The 4,146-nt window shown below is 37.3% G+C and overlaps 1 long non-coding RNA gene across 1 annotated transcript in view; it reads right to left on the bottom strand.

Moving 5' to 3' along the window:
* Positions 1-3,766, bottom strand: part of LOC117173163 — an 11,166-nt gene extending 7,400 nt beyond the window's left edge. Inside the window, exons 1-2 of the long non-coding RNA XR_004467122.1 lie at positions 3,694-3,766; positions 3,577-3,585 (exon numbers count right to left, since the gene is read on the bottom strand). This is a non-coding gene — a long non-coding RNA (uncharacterized LOC117173163). The remainder of the gene's footprint in view (positions 1-3,576; positions 3,586-3,693) is intronic.
* Between the last annotated feature and the right edge of the window lie 380 nt (positions 3,767-4,146).

The following is a 4,146-nucleotide window of genomic DNA, read 5'->3' as shown; positions in this document are numbered from 1 at the left end:
GGGCGCATACTTTGAATAAAATATTTGTTATCATTCTCTTGAAATAAATGTGTTTTTTTCTTGAAAAAATACCGGTTTCATATGTATACACCTGGTATTTTTTCTCGCTTTGCGGACTGTAGATCATTTTTGTCCCGATTCCACGAACTAAAAATTGGTCCAAGAGGGACGTTGATCCAGGGACAATTTTCATATTACCTAGAAGAGCTCGTTTATGGGGGTCCTTTCATCAATATCCATACACATGCAGGCCGAGGTCCGTTTGACCCTATGGCCCACACGTTTAAGCCTCCTTACCAAATACAAGGTCTTACATCCCCTAGGGAAGAATTGTGGTATAATTTCTTTGGAATTTAAAGAAAAGCCTATAGAGCGTTGGTAAAATTAAACAAAAAGTCTCCAAAAATCCCGTGAACTTTTCCGTAATGTAAACAAATTTATAATATTAAACTTTTTCGATTTGTTGTAGTTTTTTTAAAATTAATTCTGTTAGTGTAATTAATAATTAATCATTTTTTTACATCACATATTATTAACTAGACCGCTTCATTTATTTTTCCGCAGTACTGAACATCGTATGTCTACAAGTCTACCTAGCTCAAATAGGAGAGCAAATGGTATACGACAGGGTAGGACAGAAAGAGAGGAGGCACCTTGCACCTCAGTCCTACGGTGTCCTTGTCCCAGTCACAGTGATCTTATGAGACCTTCCGGCCCCTCCTGGTTGGACGTAAGAAGATGCGTCGTTTGGAATTATGTGCGGAATTCTGTGTACGAATTACACTACTGTAGATTTGGCTAAAAGTTTCCCTGCTTACTATAAGTGATATTTTAGGTTATAATCTCTTATTTAAAAAAAGTGAATCTCAGGCGGAATATAAGCATAACATAAAATTGTAAATATAGTAAATTTTGCCCTATGCCCTGGATTTAGTTTCTTTAATGTGTAAATAACAGTAATTCTCTAAGGAATGGCTATGTCTAGAAGATGATCTCACGAGTCTACCTTCATTAAAAAAGAACTTATTTCTATTTTACTAGTGTCACGTACTATGTCTTGACTCTATATCTATATATTTAATTATAAATCATTACACTCTAAAGGAATTGACAATGCTCCTATGTGTAAATACGGCTCTACGCAAATACTATAAATTGTATTGATTGATAAAGAGAGAGATAGAAAGAAGAGAAATAAAGGAAAGAATGCATCTCAGTTCCCCCTTTCATTGCTGATAAAATCACCAAGAGAAGAGGGAACTCATATACATGGTAGAGCCTACAAAGTATTGATTTCTGGAAATAATTTGTTGTATGGACCATTATCATATGGCACTCTTTGGATAATGGAAAAGCCGCTTAATCCTTTACGAGGTGGTCTAGACTCATCAAATATACCCTGGACAACGTATGATATGTCCTTTATTCAAGGACTTAGAAATTTCCGAAAACCTGCATGTGGAGGAGAGTGGAAATAACTACTCCCGCTCAATTACACGTGGACCTTATTGGTGCAGCAGAACCTTCTGGAAAACACTTGGAAAAAGGTGGAACCCAAGTAACGCCCACTCTTATATTATTGATTACACGTGATTTTTTTCCGTTTAGCAGAAACTTCTAAAAGAACACGGGAAAAGGATGGTACTGAAATGCGCCCAACCGAGTATAAAGAGAGGTATCTTGGATCCAGCAGTCTAATTGTTCACAGTTCGAGAGACCCAAGCCAGCGGAAGCTCTGTTGGTTTTGTCGCGTATCTAAATATTAACTCCGGAAATTTCTTCCCTGAGGGTTCGACAACCTCTCTAGGTCTCAGTCAAATATCAAGTCAACGAGAAGCCTAAAGCAATTTAGATCCAGTTCTTGAAATTCTTCCAAGGGTCTTCATCCAGTTCCGGTTCAAGATTAGATTCTAGTTGCAGATTGGATCCCAGTTCCAGTTCAGTCTTCAAGGTCTAGTTTACAAGGTCTTAGTTCCGAGCTCTGATTTCAACTCTAGTGCTAATGTGCACATTCGAGATTATTTGATTATTAAACCACGTCTCCCAGATCTTCATCAAAGTAATCAGCAACATCTCCGAAATTACGCACAATTCTATCTCTCTCTCATGTCAACGTTTTCGTTCATCTAATATTGTATTTCCTATTCCTTTCCTCAAAGAGAAACAAATCACATTTCCTTCAGAGTTGTTTCTCCCATAAATTAGTGTAGTCATTCCCCACAGCTGCATTGATCTATCAATAAATGTATTCTCCTTTGTCTGTATTCCATGTCCCTCATTTAATCAATTTGATCTCTGAAATCCTGTTCCCTTAGCCCAGAAGCATACGTTCTGCAGATAAATCAGGAATTATCACTGCCTACTAATGAAATGTTCCTAAATGCCATCCCAGGACGTAACACTAGCCATGTGACACCGTAAGCCATTTCCGCAGCAAAGCCAGACACCACCACAAAAGCGGAAATTATCCAATCAAACAATAAACGCACTTATTCCATATTTAAATCAGAGAGCACGAGCTGCCGACACGAGTCTAATAAAAAAGGCATGAATTTAATTAAAATTAGGAGGTAAAAACAAGGACAGTCTAGGTTAAGGGTTTCCCATGAGAACAGCGAATAACGAGGAAACTGACTGCAACTTAAATCTGGCGTGCCTAAATAAAATAAATGGGGACCTTTGATGCCATATGATGTATTGGATTATTCCCTTTTTTATTTAATTTGTTAACGCGAGTAAAGGAACTTGCAACCCCTTGCAGAAGCGTGTTTCACAGAAATTGAAAAGGACCTGACATTCTAGACGCACAGAGGGAGAGTGGTTTTGCGTTCTACGTCGTCACTACACATTCGGAGAAAAATTCTGGTTCACAAGGAACCCGCGACCAAAAAAAGTGCCTGCAAGGCTAGCTATTTATACCGCGAGCTACTAGGTAGCGCGTGCACTTTTACGTTTATTGTCAAATACTACATCAAATATAATTCAGTGAATATCTTACATTTAATGACCTTAAGTAAACATAACTAAGAATAGTTATATCAGAAATAATTATGAAACTTAAAAAAGAAAAGATCTTTGGCTTAGTTCGGCACAATACAAATTCGCGCTAATTTGCGGGTGCTTAGGATTGGCGTGGCTGACGGAAATAATGATACTGGGTCAATCAGCGCGTGGACACAGCCGTGCTTGTTTCATATCTCTATTACAAGCAATCCCCTCGAAGATGGTGCCAGGTTCACAATTATTGATGCTCGTAAACAAAAGAAACAAAAGCAAACGCGTATAGGATTTTTTTTTAGATTTTGTAAATGATCTAAAAATGAATAGTGCGGCTTCCTTTTTGTGTGTCTTTTAGGAAAAGCATAGATCGTTTTTTGCTTTTCGTAGAGAAAATTTGCGACTTCGACGATGAACTCCAAAATTTTAACCAATGGTTTAAATTTACATACTTGGTACATTGCAACTTAAATTTAACGATTTTAAGGGACCCGAAGAATGATGAAGAAGGATTGAGACATATCTACGGGTTGTTACGACAATTTGGTTCCTTGCATTTCTTAGATACGCAATGATAACCTTGCAAGTCTGAAAATAAAAATATTTTTTATTATTCAATAGCAGTATTTTGAGCTTATAATTAAAAACGTGCATAAATGATGAAATTCTCATTGGAATTCATTAAATTTGATATACCGCAAGGAATCCACACCCTCCACTTATGGCAACAGTTTCTCGTTCCGCGTTCAGCGAGTCTGGTAAGCTTTTCAGTCACACGAACACTGAACGGAAAGATGTATCATAGGTGGTGGGGCTAGATTTCTCGGCCCGTTCGCACGTGTCGAAATAAAATTGTATTCTTTCTTTAAAATGAAAGAGCGATTTTAGAACTATCAGCAATTTTAAAAATTTGAAAACAGATTTTTGTAACCCCAATGTCCCTTTCCTCGCGGCACGTTACAAATCTCTGTATTTTAGTGAAATAATTTCTATTCTGTATGTTGCCAAAGAGTCTGTTAAAGTTCGGTTCGCAGTGAAATTTGTAGAGAAACTCTGATAAGTAGTTGAATAGAGTTAAAATGCCGCTAAATTTCAAAATAAAACATAGGTCAATATAAAATCTAAAGAAGGCACGGCCTGCACGGCAAA

Source organism: Belonocnema kinseyi, chromosome 5 (assembly GCF_010883055.1).
Source record: "Belonocnema kinseyi isolate 2016_QV_RU_SX_M_011 chromosome 5, B_treatae_v1, whole genome shotgun sequence".
Classification (NCBI taxonomy): Eukaryota; Metazoa; Arthropoda; class Insecta; order Hymenoptera; family Cynipidae; genus Belonocnema; species Belonocnema kinseyi.
This window is presented reverse-complemented; position numbering and strand designations above follow the sequence as displayed.